Source organism: Varanus komodoensis, unplaced genomic scaffold, assembly GCF_004798865.1.
Source record: "Varanus komodoensis strain SLA01 unplaced genomic scaffold, ASM479886v1 scaffold1, whole genome shotgun sequence".
Taxonomy (NCBI): Eukaryota; Metazoa; Chordata; class Lepidosauria; order Squamata; family Varanidae; genus Varanus; species Varanus komodoensis.
Genome location: NW_025335268.1, coordinates 101,330,022 through 101,348,300, shown reverse-complemented (window position 1 = coordinate 101,348,300; position 18,279 = coordinate 101,330,022). Strand labels below are relative to the sequence as shown.

Below are 18,279 nucleotides of genomic sequence, written 5' to 3'. Positions count from 1 at the left end.
GAGAAGAAAGAATCCAGATTTCTTACATAAATTGAGATGAATCATTTTCAAGGCAAAGGAAACATGTGGCTATGCGTACTGTGTAAATGTGCATATGAAAATACAGCTACTAATAAAAACACATATGCATATGCTTGAAGAAAGACAAACCAAATATCCATATTGTTATTCATCCACAGGTGGCACTAAATACTACTCTTTCAAATGTTTAAAGCAGTGGCAAGTTCTCAGTACATTCTGTTACAGGAGGTGTGTATTTATCTTCCCAATATTGCAATATCTGTGCTATTACCAAGACACAAATATGGGAACCTGGATTTGACCTTTTGGTTAAGCTGCAGTAAATAAGTATGTTCTGCTAATCTCAGGCAGAAATGAATCTATAATGGGGGATACAGCTTTTCACTGAGTTAGATGAGTATTGTGATGTGTACACCAATTTCATCCATTCCATTATCATCTATGATCAAACAGGCTTTGCAGGTTTCTGTAACCTTCTGAAACTGTCAAGTTTGCAATCATCTTGTGCATGTGTGTGTGTGTGTCTGTATTTGAGCAGCCTACTGATTTTTGTTCCAAGAGTCAAAGAACTCATGCCAGATGGAGGACCTTGCCTTTGAATAGTAGATCTGCAGATGAAGATTGCCAGTGCAATTCTATTCATGTCTACTTGGAAATCAGTCTCCACTGAGCTTAATGAGCCTTGCACCCTGGTAACTGTGCACAGGATTGCATCTTGCATTTTCAACACCTTGAAAACTTGCATAATATACAATCCTGTCATACCAGCCCTTTTCTCCTTCAGAAAGAAAGGCTCCTCCCCTGACTGAGGATCCTTCTGTCATATGAAGAATATTCTGTACTGGCTGAGGGAAAAACTCTTTATCTAATGAACCACTGTTTTCCAAATGTCATTATCATTTGAATTTTACATTCCTTCTTAGAACACTGAAAGGTTTATCCCATATTCCTCCCTTTATCCACTACACTGCATTTTTGCTTTCTTTTTGAATGCTATAAAGAAAGTACACATTTTAATAAGACTCTTTCTGCTGCCGGGATTCATTCTAAGTGCTGGGTTCCTCCTACTTTCCATGAATTCACCCCCTGTGAGGTTTTCAACCCTCACAAATGTTCTGAAAATGCCCACACTAATCATTTTATTTTCTCTGTTTTACCTGCTAAAATGTGCAGTTTCTTCCAGATAATCTCCCCTTCTATTTCTGTTTGATTGTTTTCAAATCCAACCTCTTTTAAGGGGGGGCTGAAAAGCTTTGAATTCAGAGAATCTTGGTCTAAACCATCCTGTAGAGGACAGATTACAAGTAGCCTTGGGCAATAAAGCTAGGAATGGGGGATGCCAGCTACTGCCTCCAACCAAACCCACAGAGGCCAGAACCTTTGAGAATGTTCTTTTCTCTAAAGAATGTTTCTTTTCTCTAATGTCCTTTATGTTCTGTACAGAAGGAAAATATTTTACACTGACAAGAGGCTTGCAAAGGGTATTGGTGGGGGAGCTTCCTCACACTTGCATAGAATCACTTTCTACTTTTAACATACTCAGCATTCAGAACTTCATTGCCTGTTGATTTGATCAAAAGGTGTCACAAAACCCATTGCAAGGCTTGGACAATACTCAAGAGAATTGTCTTCTCCTCCTGTTCTCCCTCCTTATTTTTGAAACATTGTGTGGAAGACTGATGCTAAAATGACAATAGCAAACACATTTTCACCTGTGGTCTGAACTGAATACATGGGTTTCCTTGCATCCTAAATATAGTTCCATTGAATCCGATTAGCTATCTTTTCTCATTCCCCCATTCTTCTCCAACACAAATGTGACATTTGTTTTCTTGAATAGCTGGCATGGGTATATTGTAAATGAAAACATTTCATTTGGGCCTGAAAAATGCCTCTGATTTAGTCTATATTGCTTACTCCTGCTCTCTTGTAGTAGTAATCATAAACCACACATTTTTGTTAAATTGGGCTTGTTATTTTAAACATCTCCATTTTGATATTTAGCCCTTCTCACGTCCCTGTATGGCTCTCCTTTGATACACATCATCTTTCTGCACTGCTTGAGTTCCCATAGAATGTCAGGCACTGGCATATGGAAGCAGGTTGGAAAATCTGCTTAGGGAAGCCTTGTGCAAGCTGACACATTCCGAATGTGGTGGACTACAACTCCCAGAACCCTTCAGCGAGCCAGGTCAGGAAAGAATGAATTAGGGCATAGAACATGGGTTGTAGAGCTTATGTAGGGCCAAATTCCATTTCAGAGAAGCTATCAGAGTTGTGAGTTTTCATGTTTCAGCCGGAAAAGAAACAAACAAGTCAACGGCTGCAGCCATTATACCAAATATTTTGGTATATTTTTGTGTATGTTTCAGTGTATGGCTGGGGAGATGGGGATGGGTGTGGGTGTGGGTGTGGGCGTGGGCTTGGGCTTCTGTACCCCTGGCCTAGGTCCTCCAGCTACTAGACTGGCCTTACCCCCACAGGCTAGCCTCAGCAACCGGGTCTTCTTGCCATATTCTTCAACTTGGCTTCTGACTTTCTGTTTCCCTCTTGTGAGATCTGTTCTGTAGCACTGATCTCTGCCCAGATTTTTTAGTTCTGATTCCCACTTGTTCTCTGACTCAGCAACTAGCTGATTTCTGGTCTCAGATTTGCCATGGACATCAGCCTATGTACCAGCACTAACAACGATACGTCTGTTTTCTGCTTCTTCAAGGTCTTGTTCTACTGGTCTTTCTCTCAGCTTCATTTTTTCACCCTCATAGCAAACATAAGTATTTTTGTTACTAAGCAGTGGAAAGATCCATGTATAGCCTATCTGAACTTTATATTTCCTTATAGATGCTGCAACACATTTTAGCATTCCATTACTGGTTTTTCTTTTTCATTACTTAATAAATTTATGAATATTCTGTTATTCTACAGCATGTCAAAGGCAGCATTCAAAAAGTGTTTAAGTCAATTAGCAACACGATCCCATACATGTCTACTTGGAAAAAGCCCCATTAAGTACAAAGGGCTTGCCGACAGGTACATGTCTATGGGATTGGATCGTAGCATAAATATCTATGAGCTTAAAGCTCATCTCTAGAAGGAGCTTTATTTCCATTCTCCAATAGAAACTCTTGTCCTGTCCTATCATAGTTGCAGTCTTCTTGATGCCTGTCCTCTTCGTCTTTCCTGTTTTGATGCCACTGGTTAACTCCCTGCCCAGGGAGCCTTATGGCAAATGAGGTAGAATAAAACTCAAACAAACAAACAAACAAACAAACAAATAAAACAATCTGTTTCCATGGAAACATTCTGCAGCAAGAGATGCCATGATCTTTGAATAATTTGCTCAAATTTTGCTGGTGTCAAAGTATTCAATCTAGGGCTCAGTATCTTTCTCTTCTCTACAGCCTGAAAGGGCATATGGTGTGTGGAGGCAATGGAGCACCTGCTCTTTGATGGGGGTGAAGCAATACATGTGCTTATATATTTGGCTGGGAAAGGCAGAGCATAAGATACTATTTAAGTATGGACCACTCCTTTTGGTAGTATCTTTGCTTTGTTCCTGCAAGAATGCACAACCTCCTTGCCTATAGGTTTCAGGATAGGAAAGGCTTGTTGCTTCATGGCTAAGTTGAACTTTAAAAGTTCTGTGGACCTGATTGGCTTTGGGAAATAGGATATCATCATCATCATCATCATCATCATTATCATCATCCTTTAACCCTGTGGAGGAAAATGGAATATTGGCTTGGTAGACACCATTGCACTGGCAGTGTAGTGAGAGAAAAGAACAACAAAAGGACATTTGGGAGTACTCTGAATCACTCTTACAGTGATTGAGAATTATCTAGGTCAGAACGCTGAGCTATGGGACTTACGGTGTGGGGAAAGATTAGGCTTTCTGGGGTTTGAGGAAGAGGTTGGACCCTGGCTCTTGCTTCAGCCATATTCTGCATTGTGGATTTACTGCCAATCTCTTGTTGACAGTTCATGAAGGGTAAATTCAGGGCACACCCAAGACTTGTGTCTCACCTCTTTTTTCTTAGGAGTGGGAGCACCTGGAAGCTGCAGCAGATCAAATTTAGGTTAACATAAACAGGCTGTCTGCCCTTATTTGGCCTCTGCATCTGTGGCACACTGCACTGATTCCATATCCTAAGGAACTGAGTGACGTTAGGAATTTGCTAAATGAAACAACATGAGCTGCATCTAGTTGGAGAGAAACAGTGGCTTCAAAATATTCAACTGAAAAAGGACATGCATGATTTACTGGTAATATGAGGGAAAGACAACCCTGTTACATCCCTATGATTTTTGCCACCCACATCCTGAATGGCATGTTCTTCACTCAAAGAATCCACATTCTGCACATAGGAGACCCACACTTCACAGACAGAATAAATTATTGAAATTAAATATATCTGAATGCCTCCATTTAGCTTTTCCCAGCATTTGTTTTGCTTTCAAAGACTTGGCTTATGATGAAAATGGCATGTTTGAATGAGAAACAAGGTTAACAGGAGCCATAGAAAGAGGGGAAGTGCTCAAAGATTGAGTTCAATGGACCTGGGAATTACCACATGTGGAAGAGAATTATATTTAGAAACTTGGCTGTGTGTGTGTGTGTGGGGGGGGAGGTTTGGGGGGGGGGGAACAGATCTTCTTTGAATGATAGATTTTGTACCAGATTATAGACTGTGGGGTAGAGAATACATATGGATATAGGAAACTGCCTTATCTAGCCTGGTATTGTTGACATATGACAACTTCGGTGACAGATGTTGGGGTTTGATCTGAAATGTAGTTAAAACTCTCCATGAACTTAAAAATATGTATATAATTCATTATTTTCAGCCCTCCTATAGACATGAGTAGAAGAGAACCGCAGTCTGAAAAAGAAACCTAGCAAATAAACCACATGAGGAATGCATGCAGAGCAATATCTTTATAAGTGTATGATTTTTCATGAATAAAATGTGCATCTTTGCATCTAGATAATTGTTTGAAAATGGTTGAGCTGTTGTTTCAAACTGCCAGATTAGCATAAGATATTTTTAAAGATATTAAAAGTGAGCATTCATGATTTATTAGCTATTCATCTATATCTGCCTTTCTCCTTTGAGAAATCTGCTTCTAAGTTTGCTTGGAAACTAAGATTTAGCTTGTTATCCAAATGAAAAATTCTGAAAATGTACACTGATATATTAGCCTTCACAATTTATGGCTTTGAAATACAGTTTTAATATAAACATCTACATTTTTCTTATGCTATATTCCCCACAATGCCTCAGAATCCATGGCTAAAACATTTTAGTAATTAGAAATTGCACATTCAAAATAGAGATTTTTCAAATGCTTCCATGTCCATTTCTGTTACAGACATGGCCATCTGGAAGCATGATTTCTATGACTGTTAACAATTAAAATTATTAAATTTAAAATTAATTATTGTTTTAAGTTATTGGTTTTAAATTATTGCCGAGATGTTCTAAAATTTTTAATGCTATTTGATGGTTGTTTATTTTTCCTTGTAAGCCGCCCCGAGGCTTTCTGCGATGGGGGTGGCATAAAAATGTTATAAATAAATAAAATTATAAAGAAATGATGTATTCCTAGCCAGATGAATAATTTGTGAAAGCTACTGATGTGCTTTATTCAGACTTGTTGAAGAAAGCAATCTTTCATTGTCTTGGTGATGTTCTGAACAGTGGCTCAAATGTAATTAAGGCTTTCCTGCTCTTTTAAAGACTATGGCAGTAGCCATGACAAAGCTCTATGAGGCATGCATGGTTTTGTTCTGAAGCTGGACTGCTGCAAGCACTCCAGGATAAGCAGAGGGATTCAGCTGGTTGAGTCTACGTACATTGACAATTTCTTCAGTTACAAATGTGATCTCTCAGGGACCTTTTAAGGAATTTAAAGCCCGGCGACAGTAACCCACGCTTTGGTTACTTCCCGACTAGACTTCTGTAACACACTCTACGTGGGGTTACCCTTGAAGACGATCTGGATACTTCAATTGGTGCAAAATAGAGCTGCCAGGCTGCTGACGGGGACTGGGTGTTGTTCTCATATAACCCCAGTTCTCTGTCAGCTTCACTGGCTCCCCATTGAAGTCCGGGGCCAATTCAAGGTGTTGGTTATGACCTATAAAGCCCTTAATGGCTTGGGACCTGGTTACTTAAAGGAACGTATGTGTCCATATATGCCCTCCCGCCCCCTACGATCGGCAGCAGATGCCCTTCTCCGGGAACTGTCTGTGAAGGATATTAGGAAGGTGGGTACTCGGAGAAGGGCCTTCTCTGCGGTGGCGCCCCACCTATGGAATGCGTTCCCCAGAGAGGTCCGCCTGGTGCCGTCACTATTTGCTTTTCGGTGCCAGGCGAAGACCTTTTTATTTAAAAGTTATTTTAATGGTTAATTTATTATTATTGTATTTATAGATTTTAATATATATAGCCGAGATGGTACCAGTTTTTGAATTATTAATTGTAATTTTTATGAATGCTGTGAGCCGCCCCGAGGCTTTGTTGCAATGGGGCGGCATAGAAATGTTTTAAATAAATAAATAAAATAAATAAATTTACAGGTGGAGGGAGGGACCAGAGCATCACATTACCTTTCTGAAGGCACTCATTCAGCAGAAGGACTCTAATCCTTGTCCTTGCTTTTGGTGTGTTGGGGAAGGGAAATGCCCCCCTGTGCTGCCTTTCTGAAGGTAGAGATCCTTTGTGAGGGCCTCTATTCCTGCTTCTTTCCGTGTGATGGGAAACTGAAGTGCAGAGATTGGGACCTCATGCTGCCATCTGCCTTCAGAAATGGGGTGCCATGCGTGGTGTCCCCCCTCCTTCATTCACTCCTCAAGGCAGGTGCCTAACCCCACGTAACTGAAAACCCACCATTGGGGTGAGGTGATTAAAAAAGCAGAGAAATAAATTAGTGATGTTTTGAGCTCCCTTACAGAGAAGACTATTATAGTTTCACTTTCAGGAAAGCAGATTCAGATTCTTTCAGGAGAAGTCATCTGTCTCAGGCTCCACAAAGCCAAGATATGTATTTATAGACACACACTATGATCAATAATGATATTGTGAGATGATATTGTGTTTGCTTACAACTTGCTCTCTATGAACCAACGCTCTTCCTTGGTCCCTTAGACTCAAACCTAAATGGAGAACATGGGATACCTGGGACTGGAAAAAAGGCCCTATGTTGTCCTGATCCTTTATTGACTTATGAAATATTTGAGCTTTTAGTGTATTCACTGAATCAAAGACTTCCATTTCCCACTGCTCAACCTATCCTGCCAGCTACTGATGAAAGCAACCAACTGGAGTTCAACTCACAGGAGGATTCTCTCAGCAATAAAACCATAGGCTTTATAAAAGAGCATCATGTTCTGACTAAGCACAATTTATGATATTGCACAACATCACTGAAGTACGTGACTAGGGCTACTTGTCTGTGTAGCCAGATTGGAAAGTTGATGCTTGAGATTCACTATGGATTACAAACCTTCCTAAGTATTGCAAATGTTTAGTGAGTAAAGGATAGAAAATGTGCACACCCATAATACCTGGCCTTTACATGTAAAGGTCAAATTGTGCTCTTTCTTATTCGTTTGTGCAAGACAAAGCCCTCAGTTTTGCTACTGATCAGACAATATATTAATATTGCTTCATGAAATACAGCATCACAACTAATAGGAACATTAGTTAATGATACAAAAATTGCACAATACATTGTAGACATAAGTTCTTGTGAGTTATTTTTACTTTAAGTATGAAGTGGAAATTTGCATATAAATGAAACCCCTAAATATATAAAATACCAAGATTTTTTAAAAAGATCCTCCATACCCCTTATCTCTTAATTATGAAGTATGTCCAAAGGTGTCCAAGTTCATTCTATTGGTTGTAAGGCTGGGGTATGTTACCTTTTGTACCACAGAGCAGTGGGAGGTTGAAATGAAAGTTTATAGATCAATGGCAACAGGCTACTTTTCTTGAAGTTAATGTAACTGAATTGAATAAAGCTGATAAGTGACAATCAATGGAGAACAGGAATTGCTCTACTTCTATACAGCCTGCATACAAGAAATAATTGTGATAGGACTAGAGTCTGACTCTGGAATATCTGCCTGTTATATAAAAGATGAGACAACCTGTGGAGATAATTTTTTATTCTGTCCAGTAAGTAACCAAAGCTGACCCACAGCTTTTGGCAATGGGTAGCCCTTTGATTCTTTCAGATAAGCATTCTTTATAGGTCCTTTCTTTTGAAAATTAACCATTGAGGCATTCATCTTAGAACTATGTGGCATTTGGCTTAGAACAGGGATGGGCAAACAATTGTACCTCTGTATTAATTTGCAATACACCAGCAAATCAGATGTGTTTTGCTGTTGTTTAAAATAGCAACAATAAAAAGTCTTTTGGAAGACAGGGAGTCAGGTTGTTCTGATGCAGACTTGCATTTGTATGTGCAAATTATCCCAGTGTGTTCCTGTAAGGCCATATTTGGCTTCACTCCATTTTGCACCTATTTTGTATCTGTCCACTCCCCTGAAGGCAGAGGCTAGGATTGCCTCCACACACTGATCATCCTCCAGAACCTCTAGATGGCTGATTTTGGCCCTGCTCCTGAGTCTAAAGCAATGCTGGAGTCTATATAGCAATGCCTCACTCCTCCCCTTCCTGCTTTCTACAGCACATGGTCCCAAGATAGTTTTCTGTTTTAGAGCTATAGCCAGCACAGAAAGAACTGCACTAGGTGTGAGTCAACAGGAATGATTCTGCAAACACAGAAGCCATATTAGAACCTTAGGGGAATTTTCTGAAGTGTAGCAGGGACTTGAACATTTTCCATGGCTAGTCAGGCATCATTTGGTTGCTGTAGAATTGTGTCCTCAATCATATAATGATCATTGACTGACAGTACAATTGTATGTTTGTCGACACAAGATCTGAGATATGCTTGAAAGTGGTATATATATCCATTTATCCACATATGATTCATGTTGCTGTAAAAAGTTACTTCTCTAAGAATAAAAAAGGAGAAGAAGTGGAGCACTGCAATCTTTTGCTTAGTTATGAAATTGACTAGACTGGAGCTTCTTCCATTATGGCTGAATCAAGTTCCCATTCTTATGTCATATTCTCATTAGCATAGGGACATCATGTTACACAACCATATTGAACCACATATGGTATGCCTGAGAAATGACTGGGCTAACTGTAGGTTGTTCTTTCTCTTCCCTATAGGATTCCAGACAGATATTTGTGCCGAGTTACCAGGGCACATCTCCCAGGAGGAGTCTTCCTCCACCCCCGTTCTTCTCAAGTGATGAACCAGTGATGGTCACTCCAGAGTACTGCTTGGGGATCAGTAGAGAGCCTGCCACAGGTAGCAGCACAGGTGAGATTGGGAAATCATGGTTGGCAGGATGGCTTGTTGCTCCAAAATATGCCATCGTGTGGGAACAAGGCTGGTTCAGATGACTTGACAATCTACTGTTGCTGGTAACCCATGAGAGCTTGTCATGTCATGCAAAGCCAGTCAATTATATTAGACTAGGAAGGTTCCACAATCAGGAATCAGAAGAACCACATTTGTTCTCACAAATGGCCAAAGATATATCTAGACTAGTGCCATGGAAGCAGTAAGGAAAATTCTCTCTCCATGCCTGTGGGGGGAATCTCTCTATATATCATCTTTTTCACTCTTGGTCTCAATCCCACACCAAACTTTTAAGATAATAATTACAGTAGCACTCAATTTTATAGGACTGTGGTAAAGGTCATGGAACAATATATGTAAGGTATATGGGCAATTAGAAGAAAAGCACTAAATAAATATTTTATTTAAGGTATTTGTATTGGTGACTCACCAACAATGTTCTCTAGGTGGCTCCCAAAACATAAAATATTATAATACAATAAAATACAATAATCCAAAACAAGAAATTGTAGAAGAAAATATTAAATAGTGCTATTGTCTGTACATGCAGTATCTCAAGTTCTGCAACAAAGCTGCTGTCACTGAAATTCCCACCCCAAAGTTCAGCATGTCTCCAGTCATCAATGGTTCCCTGTTTCTTTCCGAATGCTTGATTATGCCACGTTAGGTGTATCTTAGACCATTAAAATCAATGGCCTTAAAGGTGCCTAACTGAATAGGATTAGGCTTTATGTGCCCACCCCATGCGATTTTGAGCAGTCTTTTCCAAAAATTCCAAATATTACTGTATATATACAGTTTCTTTGACAGATAGCTTTGCAGAACACAATATGGATGTGATGTTTCAGCCTTGTTACACAGACAAATTGGGTTGGTTCCAAACTCAGTTATGCCTAAAGTACAACCACTGAATTAAATAGCACTTAAGTTAGCCATGAAATTAATGTGCTTTGCTATATATTATTGGCTTAACCAAATCAAGTTTATTAGGCAATCAATTACAGGTTATAGTCAAAAAAGAAAATTACAGCCCAAGAAATCAAATATTTATAATGCATAAGTCATACACAATAGGCAAATTCTTATACTTTATATTATTCAGCATCTGAAGCTAATAAACATATGAGAATAAGTGCATTAGCCCTGTCACCTCTGTTGTTGCATACATTGCCCTTTACATGTTGCGTGGGAACTTCTTGTTCCTATGAAGGCTATCTATGTGATCTGGAACAATGGGAAATCAGAGATCAAGACTGCAAGGAGAGCTTCCACAGGTAGAATGAGCTCTCTTCTTCAGAAAATTCTCCTCTGCATGTCCAAGGTGATAAACGCGATGACAGAGAAGGGCAGGGCTAGCACACTTCATCTCTTTGCATGCTTATTAGCCCCAGATGTGCAATGCTTGGATACGGTTTATCTTTACAAAGTGGTAAAATCTGGGACAGAAATGAAATACATGAGAGGTCACCTCTGCTCTGCATTCATATAGAATTCACATAAAGAAATGGAATGACATTATTTGTTCATAAGGAGTGTGGCTGAGCTAGACATCCAGCAGATAACAGACAATTCACTCATTATATATGATATGACTGAAAGGTGTTTATCAAGATTCTGTGACTACTAGGTCAACAAGACCAGAGTGGAAGGTAACTTTGAGTCTGGACAGTCTGAATGTAGACAAAAGAGATGCCACTAGCTTTAGACATAGCATTGTGCCACTTTCCATTCTCCTGAAGATAGCAAGGGGAAACTATTAAATATCTTTTTGGGTGTTTGTGTGTTGTAGTAATTGTATTTTGACAAGTGTGCTTTTCTTAGTTTGAGAGACTCTGTATCTATGATAGATCTTCCTATTCAATTACCTTTTCTGTTTAAAGAGCTCTGGCATACAATGTGCATGGGAAATGCTGGAAAGGAAAAACTAGAAAATACCTTACAGGAATACTTTCACATTGGTCAACCTTTCATTCAGGGACTGGATTTTCCAGGGTATGTTTTAATTAAATACACAGCATAAAATGCTAACTAGTTGCAGCTCTGCTCTGGAAATCAAGTGGAACTGATACATCTGAATAGATCCATTATTTGATGGATTTATTCTAGAGCCGCTGTGAGCTCCATTAAACGCTGAGCAGATTCTTCTTACAAAGCAGATTCACTTGAGTTCATGGTCATTGCAAATACCAGTTATTGTTGAAGCAAAGTCAGGTTTGTTTGCCTGACTTCAGTATTAGGCCAGCAAATAGACACCTTTTCGAAACAGCTCTGAAACTTGACTTCCTTGACTTAGGATCAAATGACACAACATTAGGTATGTGTTTAAAATGACCTGGTGGCTTTGATGGGAAAGAGAGCAGCCATTGGATCCTCATCTACATCAGGACTTGCACTGATTTTCTGCTGCAAATCTCTCTGTTCTGGTTGCAGCTAGGTCGGGGGCAATTTTCAGCCGAAAACAAGCAGAAAGTCCTGATCCAGACTGATAGCATGTAGGGCTTCTGCCTCCTCAGTCCACCACTGCCCTTTAAAAATAATTCCTTACCTGCCTCCTCCTCCTCCTTAATTTGCCCTAAAAATGACTTGCTTCCTCCTCCTCCTCTACTCCCCTGTAGTTGTCTTAAAAATGGACAGTACCAGCAGGTTTGGGACAGTGTCAGGATTTCCTTTCTCTCAAGGAAAGGCCTTCCTTTGGAGCAAAGCATCTTGAGTGGTGCCATTGTTTTTCTGTGATGGTGGCAAATGTTGTTCACAGTTTAAACCATTAAAGTGTAAAATTTAAAGTTTAAACTTCAGTGGTCTGAACTGTAAACAGTATTCACCACTATTGCAGCAGTGTAGCTCTGGTGCAGAGCTACAAGGCAAAGAATTGAGCACTTTTGTCAGGATTTGGGCTTATCTGGAGCTCTCTTTGATAGGTTGTAGGCCCCGCTGGAGCTCCCTGATAAGCACCAGCTGGGAAGCCTGGAACAAGGAGCTGTATAAGAGCAAGCTCTTCCCTCCAGAAATTGCCCCAGCAATACAGATCTTCCTATCTGCATCTGTATCGAGCTAGATCCTGCCTTGTTGTCTGACCTTAGCCATATGAGTTTCCCTGCTAGGTGCGGGCCATGTCTTGCCATGTACTACCTTGCTGTATCCTGCTATGCTGTCTTGCCTCAGCCATGCAGGTTGTCCTGTTAGCTGTGGTTCAGCTCTTACACCATGCCTGCACCTTGATGCAGCTGCTTCCTGCCTTGCCGCATCATCATTCCATGTGTACCATGCCTTGCAGTATCCCGCCTTCCCTCACCCCACCTCACCATCTTCCTACCTAGCCTTACTTGCTATGCCTTCACTGCTCTTGAATCCTTCCTGGTACCCACACCCTGCTCTTGTTGTCTTTTGATGCTTCACTGCATCCTTGTCTTGCCCTCATGCACACGCCCGGTTCCTGACCTTGGCCTGTCCTGTGACTACTGGATGTGGGCCATGTTTGAACTCTGCCCTGAATTCTGTTTCTTGGGTCTCAGTGTATGTGCCTTGACTCCTGCTGCCCTTGTCCTGGACCCCGACAGCTGTGCATGCCATGCCACAACTGGAAAGTGTGCAGGCTGAGGTGACAGAGCCCTCTGTGACACAAAGTAGCAGAGTGGCGGCAGTGATGGGGAATAGGAGAGGCAATTTGCTGTCCTTCCCTTTTCAGGGCTTAAAGCAGTGATGGCTGTAGGAACAGATCACAGAGCTGCTTTTTCTCCAAATTAAAAGTGACCACATTAAGGGAGCTTCTTTGGCCTTTCTGGGTGCAATGGAGCATCTATGAAATGCAAAAACTTGCTGGCAAACAAGCTAATTTTGACTCTGTTGGTGCTCCATAGAAAGTATGGATACCATTTAATTTTTTTCCCCTACAATCTTGGGTGCTTGCTGGGGAAGGGATGGTTTGGCAAAGATGCTCACTTCTGATATAGCTACTCCATCTTTTTCTTTCACATCCACCACCCCACAAGAAGCAGGGGGGAAACTTGCAGGGTTACAGATTGACAGTGACATTGTCTGGAACTTCTGTAAAATTCCACGCATGAAGCAGTGCAATTGTACAAGAAAAGCCTCATCTGGAAACACCTTGGGTGGCAAATCCTATAGCAATCCCCTCCCTTCCACTGTACTAAGTAATAGCAAAACCTTCTAAAAGACCAATCTCAGTATTTCCTTTAGATGAGCCTGTCAGGCTTCATTTGCTCCTCTCACATCCTATCTCATTTTACAACCATCTGATACCACATCTGAAAACTGGTGTTTTTTCCATTTGCCTCACTCAAACAATTTAATTTTTCTCTCTTCCCTAAGCCCAGCATACCCCTTTAGGAAAGGAGCAGTGAAGTGGGACAGACAAGGTAGCAATTCCAGAAGAGGATTTCATTTTTTCAAATCTTTATCTCTTATTGAATGTTATGCCAAGATAAAGAGGGTGCTAGCAGGAACTAAGAGGTGAAGTCATAGTGCGTAGCTGCTAAAGCTGCAATCCTATATACATTTACCTGTGACTAAATCTCATTGAACTTAACGAAACTTATGTATAGGATTGTCCTGTCAACAATTTGCTAAAATACATTCATGGTATCTTTTCATAGGTTGTAAAAAACAAACAAACAGTTTAGGGGTCCACAGAATGAATGACTGAAGAGGCATAACAGAATATAATTGAAGGAACATGAAGGACACAGGGAGACAATCCATGTCCACCAATATTGCTATGGGAGCTTCCAAAGAAGAGTCCGCAGTAATCGTATGAATCTAGGAATCGCATGACATGAGAAGTAGTAATGGCACAGACCCTAACCATTCATTGCTTTGGCTAACAACTGGGTAGGAAGGAAGTCTTCTGTTAGCCCCATTCATGTAGTTTCTTGGTTCAGACATGAATGAATCTCACCATGAGCTGCCATCTCCTTTACGACTAACCAGACACTCTGAATGTGCTCTGTCTTGTCTATGCATGCTATGATACCCCTAGAAAAAATAACTAATACAAGACAGGTGATTCCTAATCCTTCAAGGAAACTATGTCAGAAAGGTCATTTTACAAATTATCTTTCTAGAGGATCTATGCAAGTTTTAAGAGCTGTTTTTGTTTAAATCTTACAGTTGCATGTAGATACTCAAAAGAAGAGTAACCCAGTGTTCTGGAACAATAGACCCAGCACTATCTGGGCTCATCAACTAATATCAACCAAGTAATTGTACCCAGCATAGTTCCTCTCCACACTTCTCCAGAATCAGGGAATGACCAAAATTGCTCGTCTACCTTATTGGGCTACTGCTGCTTCCATCATTTGAAGGCAAAGCCAGACAGTGACGTTAGTGGGGGGCAGGGAACAACTTGTCTGGCTGAGCTATGTGATTAGTATTTGCATATGTTTCCACTCAAGACAGAGCAAAACCAGAATCAAAGTGTCTTTGTAACAGATGAATTGGTCCTGAGAACATGCCTGAATCTGTTGTTAAAGGCTACATTAAAGGAAAGCTTTTTAAACTCTTAAGCATAAGAACATTCCACACCAACACTTATTTCTATACAAACACATACAGATTCACATTTCAATTCTTCTTCTCTCTTTCTGAGCTTTTCTGAGGCTGTTAATTGGCCATTAATCCACTGTATGTATTTTCTGTTTCATCGTAAAATTGAGACCTGAGTTTTTCTTCTTTTTCAGTTTATAACCTCTAGGTGGAAATGTGGTATAGCAGAGTAGTGTGAATACACGAAGGAGAATGAACTTTCTTTCACTTTTATAATTAAATGCCACATTTTACTTGCTCTAAAAAGAACTTGCCAGAAGTGCTTGTTAGACACAGAAGTAAAACTAGAGGGTCACAACATTGTCTCACATAAACAACTGTTAGTAGGAAATGATGAGAACACAATAAATGCATTGTGTAGAAAAGCCCTTCATGTCCCACTTTGAACAACCCTCATTTGGATGCCTTAAGAGCCTAATACGAATAAACCCTCTATTCCACTCCCCCCTGCCCCCATTCCTAATACTGGGTTATGGTTGCCTGTGTCACCAACACCACCAATTTTCTAGTGTGACTAGCAGTGTGAGGATGGGGAGGAAGGGAGAGGGAAACCAGGTTTGGGCCAGAGATCTGACTAGGCTGTATTACAACATGGATGTAAATGCCTGAAACAGCATGTACATAGAAATGTTCCTACTTCAAATGCTTGTAATCATGATCTGGAAAACTGTGCCTTCAGATTTTGGATTCCAGTGGGGATGCGAAATGGAGTGAAAAAATATCAGGGTGGTGGCGGGGGAATCATATTATCTTTTAAATATTTGTTACTTAGAGGAACTGGGAGATGATTGCTATAGACATGCTACAAACATCAGTTTGCAAGCATCAAAAGAAAACCACAAAGAAACCTATCACAGAAAATTATGGTTTGTTTGCCTTTAACCAATAAATAATATGTCAGGGTCCACTTCAGAATACCTAGGAATCCATTTATTTTTCCACCGGATTAAAGTGCAGGATAAAACTGGACTAGGGCAAACATGAGAAATAGGTTTTAGCTTAAATCAGGGACAAATAGGCCACTTCCAAATAACCCATCATGGTATCTAACACTGCCATAATTAATAGTGGCTTCTGGGTTTAGGCTCTTTTTTACTGGAATAAGCAGAACATATGGCTTGAACGTACATCCCTGGCCTTGCTTTGCAGTCCCTCACTATCCCTGCATTGCCAAATATGCTGCTGAAACTAGCAAATTTGGTGGCACATTGTGATGGCAGCAGGAAAGGGTGTGATTTGTGGTGGGATGCGGGAAGGGAATTGGGTCCAAAGCCCTGGAAGTTGCCTACCCCTAATGCAAGGGATGGGGACAATCCAAAATCAGAACGGATTAGAACTCTTTTCACTGCAAAATATTGCAGATGTGGTTTTCCCAGGTGAGGGAAATGACCTTGACAAACCTAATTCTGACTAGTTTACCTGAAATTCCCTTTGATGTTTCCTTTTGACTGATCAGCTGGCTCTGCTTTCCATGTGATTGCCACTAAACAGCTCTAGTGAACTGCCATGGGCTTCACTGTGCAGCAAACAAGGTATATAATGAAGCCCTCAGGCTATGACGATTATGAATTTGTCTCCGGGGATCATGCTTCTGGCATATTTGGGACAGAATAATGAAGCTGAATAACTCAGGGCTGTGCCATATGATGACCTATTTACTATGGGGAAACATTGATTTCTGGGGTGGTGGGTACTGAAGCCTTGCTAATGTGGCTTCCTGATTGCTTTACTGATTGCTTTACTTTGTACCAGGTTCTGCTGCATCAGGAAGCATGATCCTGTAAAATGTCTGCATTTGGTCTGGTCATTGCAGTGTTGAGCTAAGAGTTGAAAATATGATGAAACCTATTCAGTGTACTTTGCACACCATATAAGCTATATCCCAGCACACCAGAAGAGATGTGTTGGGTAGATGTTGAGATCAGATTGTTACATTCCCTTATAAAGTCTCCTCCATAAGATGAATTCAGATCACTGAATGTGAATCACATGGTTGGCATTCTTTTCTGTTATGGAAGATGGCCTGATGCTCTAGGACTTTCTTAGTCCTTCATTTAACAGAGCAGAAGCTTCAAAACAAGCCACTGGAACATTAGCCAAAATCAATTAGTCAGACAAGACCAGGCATCCAGGCATCCAGTGAGAGAGCCTGAAAGGCTAAATGCTTCTTGGAGAAGCTACTTCAACAAATGCTGATTCTGTGCTCATTAAAGACTAAACAAAAATGCTTAAGAGGGAGTTTAGCTGGAATTGTATTTAAGTTGCTTTAAGTAAGATAAAGCCCAGGCTGTGGCAGCTGTATTTGTTATCTCAAGAAGATTATTAGTAATAAACCAAATAGTCAACAATATTAAAATTCATTAGATGCTTTGCTTAGCTAGCAAGTTGATTGGACCATTTGTTGGGAGAAGATACAGAATGAGTTCAAAGATTGCTTTTTGCAATTCAGTGGAGGGACAAAAGTTTGCAGTTGGAGCATACACCACCAAACCCAACAACATAGATTCATACCAGGTATTAGTGCAAAGGCCATTTCAAGATTTTACAGGGCTAATAACATTGATGATAACTGAAAACTGTCAGAGAAACAGGGCTGACACAACAAATGTGGACAATTCTGCTAATGTGGGTTTCAACATCTCAGCTATACAGCCCTGAAAACATGTGGAAAGATGTCCAGCATTTACCTACCAAGGGAAAAGAGAACTAGAAATTGAATAGGTTGGGGGATCAGATAAAACACATACATTGGCCTTAAATGCCAGTTCTAGAGACACATGGCTGCTATTATCTTGCATTTGCACAGCTGTGGCAAAATATTAGGAAGGCAAGAAGCACTGTTGTGTCCTGTGAGATGTTGCATCTTCATAGGAATCATATTAGAAGAAGTTATTATTACCATATAAAATATGCTGGAATGTACAAATGCTGCATGACTCCTCAAAGGCCATCAAGAGGGAACAGGAAAAAATCATGTTGAATGTTGTGTCCTCTGACCTTTCTACTTTGTCTCCTTTTTATCCACATGCAGTGGGTACAACTGGGGCGTAGCTGCTGCTAATCCAATGGTTTGATTCAGTTATATTGGTAGGAAAACTAAGTATATAGTTAAAGGTCAGATACATGACTGATGGACATCTGATTCAAATATCACCTTAGCAATAGACTCACTGTCAAGCCTGAGTCAAGACACTATTGCTGGGTTCACACAACAGGACAAGCCAAGGAGGTTTTTTACCAGTG

The 18,279-nt window shown here is 40.4% G+C and overlaps 1 long non-coding RNA gene across 1 annotated transcript in view; it reads left to right on the top strand.

The window, feature by feature from the left end:
* The window catches only part of LOC123033640, a 49,066-nt gene extending 32,231 nt beyond the window's left edge, over nt 1–16,835 (top strand). The window contains exons 2-3 of the long non-coding RNA XR_006416620.1: nt 9,279–9,432; nt 14,088–16,835. This is a non-coding gene — a long non-coding RNA (uncharacterized LOC123033640). The remainder of the gene's footprint in view (nt 1–9,278; nt 9,433–14,087) is intronic.
* Nucleotides 16,836–18,279: the final 1,444 nt, after the last annotated feature.